Source organism: Erinaceus europaeus, chromosome 22 (genome assembly GCF_950295315.1).
Source record: "Erinaceus europaeus chromosome 22, mEriEur2.1, whole genome shotgun sequence".
Taxonomy (NCBI): Eukaryota; Metazoa; Chordata; class Mammalia; order Eulipotyphla; family Erinaceidae; genus Erinaceus; species Erinaceus europaeus.
The window spans coordinates 8,006,755-8,020,557 of record NC_080183.1 but is presented as its reverse complement, the minus strand read 5'-3'; the positions used below and the strand labels follow the sequence as shown (position 1 = coordinate 8,020,557).

Here is a 13,803-nt window from a genome sequence, read left to right as displayed (position 1 = left end):
CTTTAAATAGATATGGACTAGGCAGAGTCTTTCTGTTCTTTATGACCACAGGGGAAGAAAAGAGGTAAAGTGCCCACTCAAATTAATATGGCGGTAATTATGGGCACCTACTGTGTAATTGCCCGTGTAATGGCAAAGCTGAGAAGATCAGAAGTCCCATGATTCTCCCACTTTTGTGTTTTGTAAAGTGCCTGCAGCAGCTGGACTTCACTTTATTTATGTGTTTAAAAAAGATGTCTGTCTCGTTATTTCCAGATAGAGAGAGAGAGAGAGAGAGAGAAAGACAGACAGACAGACCCAGTGCTCACTCTAGCAGAGGTGGTGCTGGGGGATCAGACTTGGAAGCCCAGGCATCTCACTCTATCACTTAAAGACAACATCCAGGGGGCCAGGTGGTGGCGCACCTGGTTGAGTGCAAATGCTACTGTGCAAAAGGACGTGGGTTTGAGCCCCCAGTCCCCACCTTCACGGGGAAAGCTTTGCGAGCAGTGAGGCAGGGCTGCAGGTGTCTCTCTGTTTCTCTCCCTCTCTATCACCCCCTTCCCTCTCAATTTCTCTCTGTCTCTATCCAATAAGTAACTAAAGATAATAATTTTTTTTAAAAAAATCCTGATTGTTATGTTACGGCGTCTCAGAAGAGGACCCGTCTACTTCTAGCTTATGCAACTCAAATCGTTACACAGAAGGAACCATTCTGCAGGAAAATAAAAATTACCCGGGTATTTATTTATTTATTTATTTATTTATTTATTTATTACCCCTTCCCTTGGTATGGCTAGACTGCTTTCATTCCTAAGCCGAGAATAATGGAATTTTGGTGCTAAGAGACTCCTGTGAAGTCATCTAACAGATCAAAAGCCTGAGGCAGGTCCGGATGGAAAGGCAGCAAATGTGATGGAGAAGTGGGTTGTGGCGAGGGCCTTCGCGGGTGGCTATGTTCATTCCAACTCCTGTCTCCACAGGAAGAGCTAAGCGGGAGCCTGCTGCCCTCATACTTCCTTACTCCTCTTAGGTGAAGAGAGCAAGTGTCTCTTCACCTGTCACAAGTAGCCCCCAAACCACGCTGCCAAACAACCCAGCAGAGCATCAGACAGTCTGTCAGAGCTGCGGAACACTGGAGAGAGTGAGACGCCGGCACCTGCACCGGCAAATCACTTTCCTGCTGCAAAAGGGGAAGAGGAAGCCCCAAACTTTGCTCCACCCTGTTTCTAAATGGGTAAGTCGGTGTCCCGTCACAACACTCACACGGCTGAGGAACGATTCACGCCTGGAGACATGAGCTTCGGATCAATGGCGTTGAGAAATAGTGTGTTTTGCTGTTGCTCTTCCCCCCTTTAAAATCAATTTACTTTTCTTGAATAGAACAGCCTGGGAGTGAATTATGATTCTCTGTATTTGTAAAAGCTCCTCCGCTCAGAAAAAGAAAGACTTCCTCACTATTCAGAGGAGTCCAAAAATTCAAGTTTAAATAAAAGAATAATTGCCTTCCTGTTTTTATAGCCCTGTCACTACTAAGAAATACGACTCTACTACTGTTTTCTTTGGGTGCCATAGAAGGCAAAGGAACAAGTCTAAATATATCACAACAGAGGCATTTAATTGAGACCAGCTCATTTGCATTTTAATGTAAAGTCACTGGTGACACAGCAGAATGAAAGAGCTGATAAAGTCAATTCCACTGCCATTGTTGCTGGGGGGCGGCGGGGGGGGGGGGGTCCAGTCATCAATTCTTCAAGTGCACAGGATGCGCTGGAAGCCTGTGTGCGCGCCGGGCCCACGCGATCCAAGCAGAGAGCAGAATCTCTGTGTCACAGCCCCCAGACTGTGGCTTGCCAGCACCTAGGCTTCCCTCAGACATCAGACTGAAACGCTCTGTCTCGCTCTGCTGCTTAACAGAGCAGTGCCCACCGTGCTGATTCCTAACGGCTCTCTTCACGGTTAACAAACAAGCCGCAGATCAAATGTCTTCGTTTCCTATTTCAATTCAAATTTTTGCTTTCTGGACAGAACACGTAGCTTAGTGGTTCGGTGGCATGTAGGCGAGCCGGTGACGGAAAGGTTAAAGACAAGGGTGCTATCAATGATGCCAGTCGCTTCCTTTCTGGCTCATCAGGCCGAGCAAGTTGACAAAGTAAAACATTTCCTTCCACGCCATAAAATCCTGCATCTGCTGATTTCACTTCACTCCCTTTGGCTTCATTTTGTTCTCCAAAGAAAAGATAGCCGGGGACAGCAGAACACAGTTAATTTTTTTTCAAGATTTTACTTATTTACTAGTGAGAAAGATAGGAGGAGAGAGAGGAAGAACCAGTTATCACTCTGGTACATGTGCTGCTGAGGACTGAACTCGGGACCTCATGCTTGAGAGTCCAGTGCTTTATCCATTGCTCCCCCTCTAGGACCACAGAACACAGTTAATTTTTAGATTTTTTTTTTTGCATGCTCCTCTAGCTGCCCATTTTCTCCACCTGAGCATTCTGCAAAAGCAATGCAGAGCTCCCCCAGACGCGAGTTACAGCTGCTGAAGCCAAGGCAGTCTCCCTTCGCTGACTGCTGTGAGCACGCCCTATTCTGTTTAGGTTTTGCTGCAGCTTTCAAAGTTTCTCTCCCTGCAGCTTTCAAAGTTTCTCTCCCTGCAGCTTTTAGGGCTGGAGGGACAAAAGCCCCGTACTCGAAGCAATTTTGGAGATTAAACCTCGCAAGCAAATTTATTTTTATCACACTCTTCGTGTTCCAAAGTGGCCGAGTCATCTTGGTCATGTTTATTAACGGAAGGTAATAGGAAAGATTCTAATCAGAGCTCGGGTGTGTGCAAACACACAAGCCAGTTCTCTCTCCGGGGACGTGGACATGGGGTCCCGCCCAGCTGCTGAATCTCACCGGTGTCTCGGACCTGACTGCTAACACCTCCTTGACTTCCACACGACGCCCAAACCAAAGAAGCTCAGGAGGTGAAAGGAGGGGAGGTATGGGTGGTCGGTCCAGACGAATACAGGTCTAGAACATGGCATGGGGGGGAGGGTTTCTGGAGAGCCAAAGCTTTGATCCAGCTGTGGCAGGGGGTGAGCCAGATAGAGCAGGGCAACCACCCCTGGCTTTACACTCAGCAAAATGGTAAAATAAAAAAAAAGACCTGGAGCGGGAGTCTCCATTCATTGGACACTCTCAGGGGTCCCTAAAGGTCTGGAAATCTCTTGGAGCAACACACATTCTTTTAAAAAAATATTTATTTATTTATTCCCTTTTGTTGCCTTGTTGTTTTATTGTTGTAGTTATTATTGATGTTGTTGTTGTTGGATAGGACAGAGAAATGGAGAGAGGAGGGGAAGACAGAGAGGGGGAGAGAAAGACAGACACCTGCAGACCTGCTTCACTGCCTATGAAGTGACTTCCCTGGGGAGCTGGGGGCTCGAACCAAGATCCTTACGCCGGTCCTTGCACTTTGTGCCACGTGCACTTAACCCACTGCGCTACTGCCTGACTCCCACAACACACATTCTTGAGGGTAGTGAGATAAATCCAAATGAATAAATCTGTATCTAATCACTTGCAGCTTTGATGAATCTTCTTTATCTTTTCTCTCTTTTTTTAAAATTTATTTATTCATGAGAAAGATAGGAAGAGACAGAGAAAGAACCAGACATCACTCTGGTCCATGTGCTGCTGGGGATTGAACTTAGGACCTCATGCTTGAGAGCCCCATGCTTTACCCACTGCGTCACCGCCCAGATCACAAGCTTCTTTTTCTTTTCTTTTAAAAATCTTTTTGTATTACGTTTATTTATCGGCTAGAGACAGCCAGAAATTGAGAGGGAAGACAGAGAGGGAGGGAGACTAACGGATACCTGCAACACTGCTTCACCACTCACAAAGCTTTCCCCCTGCACGTGGGGACTGGGGGCTTGGACCCCGGTCCTCGAAGATTGTAACATGTGTGCTCAGCCGGGTGTGCCACCACCCAGACCCCGAAGCTTCTTTTTCTAACTCATCAGCTAGTCCCAAGCCGGTTACTTGTTTCCTCACCTGCAAGCTAAGGCAGTTGAGCTGACAAGTCGCCAACTAAGGCAGTTGAGCTGACATGTTGCCAACTTCCTGTATCCTGTGTGGTGATGCTGACGCTGACAGAGGGCTCCTCGGGGTCCCTAAGGGTGAGGAGACCCTGGTTCTTCCCCACTTGCAGGTGGGCCAGCCAACTGCACTTTCTGGGCTGGATAGTAGGGACTGACTGAGCAGAACTGGGCCTTCTTGTTTGGTTAATCTCTTCTCATCTACTGGGCACGCTGTCTGCATAGAAACACACACAAGTACCTCATGACTTTTTTCAACAGCCCAGTATTTGCTCTGCTGCCCCGGACAACTCGACAGCAAACAAAGGCCTGGGCTTCAAGCCTCAGGCTCCAAACACCTGTGTGTTTGGTTTGCTTCGGAGTGAGAAGGGGGTTAACAGCAGCTTATGGGAGTCAAGCCGTGACAGCCTTCACTCACTGAAGGCCTTGAAAAGGCCTTGAAAAGATGCAGAGACACGAAGACGCCATCCAGGGCACAGACTCCAGGCCCGTGTCCCTGTCCCCACAGACTCCAGGCCCCATCTCCCTTCAGGTCATTTGCCCCTAGTGCTGACTCAGCCTGGCAGAACTAATGAAACCTCACTTTGTGCATTTTGTCACTTGCATTGACATACAGACAAGTATATGTGATTCACCCTCAGCCCAGTGTGACCACCTCATCTCAACAGAGTGTTTTCTTTCTCTTCTGTTTAAAACTTTGTTTATTTTATTTGCTAGGATGGAGAGAAATTGGGAAGGAGACAGAAAGATACCTGCGTCCTTGTGTATGGTAACATGTGCAATTCGCATCTTGGGGGGTAACACACTTCCATTTTCTGATCGCTATCTGCTTCTGTCTGGGGAACTGTTCACAGGATAAGGTGAGGCAAGCCGAGTCCTTTTTGAAAAGCAAGAGAATCGGGGATCTACCTGGAGATCTCGGGTGACAGAAACAGCAGACAGTCTGTGAGGGAAGGGCTCTGTGGAAAATTATTTTGCGAGGCGTCGCAACCAGAGCAAAACAGGATTGGCTGCTTCATTACGTAATTAAACTGTAGTCAGCAATGGGCAGGGTCTGCTATCTTTCAAAATCCAAACTAGTTATTCTAGCTTTCGCTGGGTATGATTTAGAGAGTGTATTTGAGGAAGCTGTCCAATTTTTCTTGTCTGGATTGGAGACACTTTTTTTTTTTTTTTAAAGTACTGCTTTGCGATTCTGCCTTCCTGTCTTCAGGATCAAACAACCACAGCCCCACCCTTTCCTATGATAACTTTCCTGCTTCATTTCTAGAGTTAGGAGAATAGTGTCCTTTTTAACACACGTACACACCACACACATGGGCACCAAGCCAAAGGATCTCAGCGAGCTATCTGAATTCTTCACAGAGACACATACTGTTTCATGTTTGATTTTGAGTTTTCAAAAGCAGAACAATTTTCACATCGTTATGCAAAAGGCTCCCACTATTTAAAATGTCACTTCTAAATTAATTTTATCCCCCGGGGCCGAATACATCTGACCAAGCCGGATTCTTTCCATTTAATAAGGTGAGAAAAGTTCTTGGCTGAGAACTTCAGGGAAAGTAATGGTGAAAAAAAAAAAAAAAGCTCAAGTCTCCAACAAGAAGTGAAAGGCAGTGGCTTTTGGAAGCTTGCTCTCCTGTGTTTTTTTTTTTTCTTTCTCTTTATTCTTTTGCACAGGGCATGCCCCCAGCTGTCTACCCGTCTGTTGAGATGCAGAAGAGAAGGGGCCTCCTTGGGCAACGTGTGTTGTGTGGCAGTCAGGAATGTGTGAGGGACCCAGGGACCCTCAGTGACAATCAACACTAGCGTCTGGTGTCGTGCGGCGACAGCTGAAAAATCTGGTGGCTTGCTGTCTTCACATCTGAACAGCTGGGCAGATGCTGATGGAATAATGAAACAGCCTCCTGTATGCAGCACTCTCCACTGCCTGGCAAAGCTGGGACAAGAATCTTCTTCAGAAAGCACCCCCGGGGCCAGAGAAGACGGCTCAGCTCACAGGGCACCTGCCTTGCCATGGGCATGGTTTGGGTATGAGCCCCTGGCCCGAGAGCACTTAAAATTGCAGTAGGGGAAGCTTTGGTGCTGTGGTGTCTGTCTGTCTCTATCTTTCTCTGTAAGAAAGTCAGTGAGACCCCAACCTCAAGACCCCCATATCGCTTGGGTCACAAGGGAGCTGTCTCAGCAGGCCAGGACACAGGCTGCAGTGGCTAAATCCCTGGGGGTTGACACCCCATTAAGGAAGCAGGTTAACAGCACCTGAAGAGGATTTTGTGTGGACAGAAACAATGGGACCTACAAGTAAGGGGGGGAGGGAAGCTTGGCTGGTGGAGGGTAGGCTGACAGAAGGCATTACACCCTGATCAGGTATAAATGTCCCATCAACAACATTCTAAATCCCTAAATTCCATCCAAGTCTCCCCCCTTTTTAAAATCCAAACCCTGTTTAATTCATTTACAGAATAATCTGAAGGGGGTGAGGCAGATAAGGAGTCAGTCTCTAACACCATCAAACTGGGACTGTGTCCCCTGCCCCCCCCCCCCCCCCCCGCCACCTCCGGAGTTTATCTGCTGATGGAGAAGTTGTGGAATCCACCTCCCAGCAGGCTTCCCTGCCACCCCGATGTGCACAGGGATTTGTGGTGTAAGAGCCAAGGGGCTCATCATCTCACTGTCCCTCCAGCAGGCTCTGGGAGAACATCTTAATTCACACCACCACCCACCTGGCTCTCCTTCCCCGATGACACCTGTCCTTGGTTTTCCTACACTGTCTACACTGTTGCCTGGAACTATCATCAGAACTCCCTATTTGGCTCACTCTTTCTTTCTTTCTTTCTTTCTTTCTTTCTTTCTCTTTTAAATCTCTTTATTGAGAGGGGAGGGGGAGATAGAGAGGGAAAGAGACAGAGAGACACCTGCAGCCTTGCTTCACCATGTGTGAAGCTTTCCCTCTGCAGGTGGGGACCAGGGACTTGAACCTGGCTCCTTGCACACTGTAACTTGTGTGCTCAACCAGGTGCACCACTGCCTGGTACTCCCTCCCCCCACCCCTTTCCTATTTTATTGGATAAGAAAAGAGAAACTGAGAGGGGAGACAGAGAGGGAGAAAGATACCTGCAGCACTGCTTCACCACTCAAGAAGTGTCTCCCCTGCAGATGAGTTCCCGGGACTTGAACCCAGGTCCTTTACATGGTAATATATGTGCTCAACCAGGTGCACCCCTGCCTGCCCCCTTCAAAACACAAAACTTAACACACTTTTAAAAGACTCAGTTGCTCCAGAAATGTTTCCTTCTCACTGCCCCCACGCCCATCAGTCCCGACAAGCTCTCGAGGCAGCCCAAGCCGAGCCCCAGGAGCTCTAAAGTGGCCTGTGCCCCCGTCCCCCCACCCGAACTGAGCCCACTGCAGCTTGATGGGCCGGCTTCTGGTGCCCGGGACTCCCCAAGGTGCTGATGCACTCAGGCAACATGGAGCGAACATCTGGGTTCCATTTGCTAACGAGCAATCATCATCTGTACCTTCCTCCAGCCTGGGAGTCAGCTGCCTGGAATACTAATGCCGCTGGAAACCCGAGTCTTCGATGAAAAGAGACTCCTAGGAGCCTCCTTTGCGCCGAGCAAAGCTTGCTTCGTGCACTGCCGTCCGATGGCTCCTGACACCCCTTGGCAATGAATAAATACACCGCTGGCCAGGAAGGCTCCTGAACCCTTCTACCCCTCCCCTCAACTGTCTGAAAATCTGGGTCTCTGCGTGGGGTCTGGAAGCCAGGACATTTTTGTGTATAATGAGACAAGCCGACACACCTTTCTCTCTTAATTTCTGATCACATGGCTAGAACGAGATTATAGCTCTTCTGAGTAAGTAAGGGCTCTCTGGCCCTGGTCTGGAGGTGGCCTGCTCTACAAGCTGGGTGTGGGTCTGCCTGGAGTCTCACCTACACCCTTCAAGAATTATACGGGGACGCTGCTGTCTTACATGGACGGAGACAGGCTGACACTCTGGCTGCAGCCTGTGTTCCTCATTCAGCAGATCCCGTCCATCTGGGACACAGAAGGATGCGGTTTCATGTCTTTGTTTTTTCTATTTTTTTGCCCTCCCCCACCCAGGGTTATCACTGGGGGCTCAGTGCCAGCACTACAAATCCACTGCTCCTAGTGGTCATTCCCCCCCTCCCCATTTTATTAAACAGGACAGAGAGAAATTGAGCAGGGGAGGGGGAGACAGGGAGAAAGAAAGACACTGGCAGACCCTTTTCACTGCTTTTGAAGCAACCCCCTGCAGATGGGGAGCTGGGGGCTCGAACCCTGATCCTTGCGTGGGTCCTTGCGCTTCATGATGTGTGTTTAACCAGGAGCGCTACTGACCTGCCCCCCACCCCCCCCAGCTTAATGTTTTTATACTGTGACAAAGCTGATTTTAAGATTTCCCTGGCTGGGGCCGGCCGGGTGGTGGTGCACCTGGCTGAGCGGACATGTTACAATGCACAAGGGTCCAGGTTCAAGCCCCCAGCCTTCATCTTCAGGCGGGAAGCTTTGCAAGTGGTGAAGCAGTGCTGCAAGTGTCTCTCTGGCTCCCATCCTATCTCCCCCTTCCCTCTTGATTTCTGTCTCTATCTAATAAATAAAAAGATTAAAAAAATTAAATTTTAAAAGGTTTCCAGCTGTTAGGTTCATGATTAGTCATGCTTGACTTTTATATGTTAGCTCTTTTTCAGCCACCAGGTTCCAGATGCTACCATGATGCCAACCGGACTTCCCTGGGCAGATGACCCCACCAATGTGTCCTGGAGCTCCGATTTCCCAGAGCCCTGGCCCACTAGGGAAAGAGAGAGACAGGCTGGGAGTATGGATCGACCTGCCAATGCCCATGTTCAACAGGGAAGCAATGACAGAAGCCAGACCTCCCACCTTCTGTACTCCATAATGACCATGGGTCCATACTCCCAGAGGGATAAAGAACAGGAAAGCTGGGAGTCGGGTGGTAGCACAGCGGGTTAAGCTCACATGGCGCAAAGCGCAAGAATCAGTGTAAAGATCCCGGTTCAAACTCCCAGCTCCCCACCTGCAGGGGAGTCGCTTCACTAGTGGTGAAAGAGGTCTGTCTGCAGGTGTCTGTCTTTATCTCCCCCTCTCTATTTCTCTCTGTCCTAGCCAACAACAATGATCACATCAATAATAATAGTGACTACAACAATAGAACAACAAGGACAACAAAAAGGGAATGAATAAATATTAAAAAAAAGAATAGGAAAGCTATCAGGGGAGGGGATGGGATACGGAGTTCTGATGGGAACTGTGTGGAGTTGTACCCCTCTTAATCTATGGTGTTTGCCAGTGTTTCCTTTTTTAAAAAAAATTATTATTATTTTTTTTTAGTATTTATTTATTTCTCTTTTGTTGCCCTTGTTTTTATTGTTGTAGTTATTATTGTTGTTGGTGTCGTCATTGTTGGAGAGGACAGAGAGAAATGGAGAGAGGAGGGGAAGACAGAGAGGCGGAGAGAAAGACAGACACCTGCAGACCTGCTTCACCGCCTGTGAAGTGACTCCCCTGCAGGTGGGGAGCCGGGGGCTCGAACCGGGATCCTTCCGCCGGTCCCTGCGCTTAACCCGCTGCGCTACCGCCCGAATCCCCAGTGTTTCCTTTTTATGAATAAAAATTTTAAAAAGGTTTCCATTGCCAGGGGGCATTTATTTACATATTTTTTTTTCCTTCCCAGTTTCTTTTAAAGGGAATGCACCCCCCATGGAACTCTCTGGGCCTTGCCTTCCCATGTGCCAAGTGAGGAGGCTGGTCTGAGGGACCCACCACCCCATTCAGTGTTCAATGGGTCTGCTTTCCTGTTAGTGCAGCCTAAGAGTCTAGATCACAGAAAGTCTTCAGTGTAGAAGGCTCCAAACTCTAAATTGACATAACAATGGCTAAAGAATGACCAGCGGGAGACAACCCTAACAGCCAAGGGAAACAGGGAAATTAATGGCAGGGCTCCCTGGAGAAGGTGTTCCATCCCTGCGGCATATGGAGTCCGGCTGGTGGCCGAGAGTGAGTTCAGGGAGGAACTGAAAGCAAGACGCAAGAGGTCCAGACTCCTTGCATGACGGCAGAAACGTGTATACACACTGTCTGCCTGGGGGAGAGAGAGCCAGGGCCCCTGAGAATCACTGCTTCTTCTTCTAGCGTTTGCCAGAATCACTGCTGAGAAGCACCACCTAGCATGGAGCTGGCTGTTTGGAAAAATAAAGGCAGGGCTAACAATGGTTATTGTGTTAAAATTGGAGTCGCCTGCATTTCCGCCTTTCTCTGGGCTGGTGTTCCATTGCTATGACAACCAGTAACATTTTGCACACTGCCGAGCAAGCGCTGGATCACATATCACCATGGCAGAAAGGGAAATGCCACACTGTCCTTAAAAGCCACCTTCTTTGCTTTCTCTCTCTCAAAGCCTGCTGTCAGACCCCACGCATTATTTACCACACCTTATGATAGAGAACCTTTGGCTACAGTTGGGTGTGTGACACTGGCAGCAGAAGCCAGAAAGCCTTCCAGGTCCCCTGGCATTTTATAACAAGTTCACGGTGACAGGCACTGCTCTGCCTTTACTTCAACACTGTTAGAAAGAAGTCACTAGGACCGCTTGTCTGAACAAGGCTCTTTGACAAACTTCACCCTCTGCTGGGATTTACAAAAACTTTGCAATAGACATTAGCTCTTGAAATCTATTTTTTTTTAATTTATTACTCCAACAACAACAAACCACAAAAAACATAAAAAAAAAAAAAAAAACATACCCTCCACTTCCTTGTCCACACTAGAGGATGAAGTTGTCACCATAGAAACCCAACACCAGCCACTAAGTATGCAGATATCGCACGGACTGTTCCCCAGAGCAGATGTCACCTGTGGAGTGGACAGACCGGGGAATGGCGCCACAGGTCTGCTGGAGCCCTTCCTGCTACCCATAGACGATACACAATCTCACAGGGTTTCAAGGACATCTGTATACACTGAGATTCAGGTGAAACAAAATGCACACAACGACTGTTCCGGGCTGAGGACGGAACTCTCTAAAGTGGACAGAGGAACAAGTCTTCCAGTCCTTCTTGAACTACTGGGTCAGCATTTTTTAATTTAGTTTTTATTGCCACCAGGGTTATTGCTGGGGTTTGGTGCAGACAAAACAAGCTGTTATTCTTGGCAGCCACTTTTTCCTCTCTCTCTCTCTCTCTCTTCCAAGGTTATTGCTGGGGCTCGGTGCCTGCACTATGTATCCACTGCTCCTGGAGGCCATTTCTCTCCCTTTTGTTGCCCTTGTTTATCATCGTTGTTGGATAGGTCAGAAAGAAATGGAGAGAAGAGGGGAAGACAGAGAGGGGGAGAGAAAGATAGACACCTGCAGACCTGCTTCACCGCCTGTGAAGTGACTCCCCTGCAGGTGGGGAGCCGGGGGCTCGAACTGGGATCCTTATGCCATTCTTTCTATTTTTATTGGATAGGGGCAGATAGAAATTGAGAGGGGGGAGTCGGGCTGTAGCGCAGCGGGTTAAGTGCAGGTGGTGCAAAGCACAAGGACCGGCATAAGGATCCGGGTTCGAACCCCGGCTCCCCACCTGCAGGGGAGTCGCTTCACAGGCGGTGAAGCAGGTCTGCAGGTGTCTGTCTTTCTCTCCCCCTCTCTGTCTTCCCCTCCTCTCTCCATTTCTCTCTGTCCAATCCAACAACGATGACAACAATAATAACTACAACAATAAAACAACAAGGGCAACCAAAGGGAATAAATAAATAAAATAAATATTAAAAAAAAGAAATTGAGAGGGGTGGGGAGAGAGATAGAGCAAAACAGACACCTGCAGCTCTGCTTCACCACTGATGAAGCTTTTCCCCTGCAGGTGGGGGCTGGGGGCTTGAACCCTGTGTCTTATTCATGGTGATGTGATCCCTCAAGTGAGCTGTTTTTTTTTTTTTTTAATCATTTTGTGCTCACTTACTTACTGAGGCAGACAGACAGAGACTCTATCAGACCACTCCTCTGGTCCTTGTGATACAGGCAGTCTCATGCTTTTAAGTTCAAAGCCCTATGACTGCACCACCTGCCAGGCCATAAGTGAGTGTCTAACCCCAGGAAGAAAGTTAAGCACAGGTCTGCCAAGCCAACTTTTACTTTTTGAAACTGCAACTTCCATTTCTAAGACAAGCAAACAAACCAGTCCCTCCAGTACAACTATCAGCTCAGAGGTGGGGGAGATAGACAGCACAGAGTTTATGCAAAAATTCACTCAGGGACCAGGCAGCGGCACACCTGGTTGAGTGCGCATGTGTGAGGACGTACGAGGGGACCCAGGTTCAAGCCCCAAGTCTGCCACCTGCAAAAGAGAAGCAGTGCCATAGGCTTCTCTCTGTATCTTCCCCTCCCCTCTCAATCTATATTTGTCCCTCCAAATTAATTAATTAATTAAATAAAAAATTTGATTGGGAGACTAACGGTCAACAGTTAATATAGTTGTTGGCACACATGTCAAATTTCTCCATTTTTCTGCAAAACACTCTTCCTCCCAGGGGTCCTACACCGTGGAGCACCAGGACCCAAAAGTCCCCACGCCCCACCCCCACCCCCTTGAGTCCTTTACTGTGGTGCAATACACAAGCTTTACTTTTTTACCTATTTTTTTTTAAACTGCCACCAGGCTTGTTGCTGGGGCTCAGTGCCTGGACAATGAATCAATCCACCACTCCGGGTATTATTACTGCTGTTATTCTTGTTATTTTCAATAGAAACAGAGACAAACTGAGAAGGACTGGAAGAGCGGCACCTGTGAGGCTTCCGTGCAATGGGAACTGGGGGCTCGAACCCGGATCCTTGTAGATGGTAATGTTAAGCAGCCCTTAGAATAATGTTTTAAATTAAAAAAAGAAAAAGAATCAGTGCACATCTTGCATTTAAGAGACTTGTTATAACTAAGAGAACGGGCAGCTCAGAAGGATGGAGACGGCGGTGATATCCATTTAAAGTGTGGAATTCAAGAACCAATTTTGACATTGGGTTTAAGTAAAAAAATCTCACCAAGGTCACAAAGAATATAGGAAAACTTTAGGAGAGCCGTAAGGTGAAACGCACTTAATTAGATTTATATGATTTGCTTGGGTGTGCTGGGAGGCTTGTTTGTTGAGTCAGGCCACTGAGTGTTTATAAATTTAATGTTTGATTTCCCTTACAAATGCAGTTTAAAATGTTTAAGGGAGTTTAATTAACTAAGTTTGCAATCAGGCCAAACATTAATTAAAAAAAAAAAAAAGGTGCCCTTAAAGGTGACTGTTAAAAATTGCCAGGCTTATACACAGAAGAATGCAATCTTGGAACAGCTCCGAAGAGCCTCGGGTAAGGTAAATCTTAAGATTTTTGGAATAAGAATTCACTTTTGAAGTACATAGCAGAATGGTGGCTTCCAAATGACATGTCATCATTATTTTCAGTTATTCTGTCTTGAGTCAGGGCCTAATGGTACATATGTGATTGTACCAGGAACCAGGGGACATGTCTTGTCACTAAAAGTTATCTGGTTGGTGTGAGCAAAATATTATCTGCGAATACTTTACTAGAAAATATACACGGGCTTAGCTCCCTATATCCCCCCACCCCAAACTTGCCCCAAGCAGTGAAGTTCCTGTGGTAAAGAGAGAGAGGGGGGGGAGAGAAGAAGAAGAAAGACGACTGACTAATGAAGGCATCAACTGATTCT

The 13,803-nt window shown here is 47.6% G+C and overlaps 1 protein-coding gene and 1 long non-coding RNA gene across 5 annotated transcripts in view; one reads left to right on the top strand and one right to left on the bottom strand.

The window, feature by feature from the left end:
* The window catches only part of FOXN3 (forkhead box N3), a 274,905-nt gene that overhangs the window by 43,769 nt on the left and 217,333 nt on the right, over positions 1-13,803 (bottom strand). The window lies entirely within an intron of this gene.
* On the top strand, positions 2,815-5,981 carry LOC132535440 (uncharacterized). The gene is made up of 2 exons (XR_009547243.1): positions 2,815-2,951; positions 5,748-5,981. It is a non-coding gene; the product is annotated as an uncharacterized LOC132535440 (long non-coding RNA).